Source organism: Notothenia rossii (genome assembly GCF_949606895.1).
Source record: "Notothenia rossii genome assembly, chromosome: 2".
Taxonomy (NCBI): Eukaryota; Metazoa; Chordata; class Actinopteri; order Perciformes; family Nototheniidae; genus Notothenia; species Notothenia rossii.
In genome coordinates this window covers 77834840-77835344 of record NC_136904.1, presented here as the reverse complement: position 1 = coordinate 77835344, position 505 = coordinate 77834840, and the positions used below count along the sequence as shown (strand labels likewise).

Here is a 505-nt window from a genome sequence, read left to right as displayed (position 1 = left end):
CTGGGAGGGAAAGAGGGATTTAGTATTAGGGAATCTTGATTGTTTGATGGCATGGTTACATGGATGGCAAAAGTACACCATCCTTTATTCAAGTAGAAGTAAAGATACTCGTGTTTAAAAATACTCTGGTAAAAGTAGAAGTACAGACTAAAATTCTTTACTCAAGTAAAAGTAAAGTATGGGCTTCGAAATGTACTTAAGTAAAAAGTACCTATAACTACCATCTGTTTAAAGAGTAACTGACCTCCCTTTATATTAAAAAGAACAATAATGTCATTGTTAGCTAATTAATGTTTCCATAATGAACAACAGCAAGCTGACAAAGTTCTCATTGGTCCCTCTTGTTTAGAGAAGACCAGGAAATGATGGATACACGGATTGTGTTCAAATCAATAGGCACGCAATAACTCTAAATAGTAATGATCACGCCACCAAACGCAGATTAAAACTAAAGTAACAAACCTGTTTTGAAAATGTAAGGAGTAGAAAGTACAGGTATTTGTGT

The 505-nt window shown here is 34.3% G+C and overlaps 1 protein-coding gene across 3 annotated transcripts in view; it reads right to left on the bottom strand.

The window, feature by feature from the left end:
- Positions 1–505, bottom strand: part of map3k13 (mitogen-activated protein kinase kinase kinase 13) — a 35773-nt gene that overhangs the window by 2976 nt on the left and 32292 nt on the right. The gene's annotated exons all lie outside the window — the stretch shown is intronic.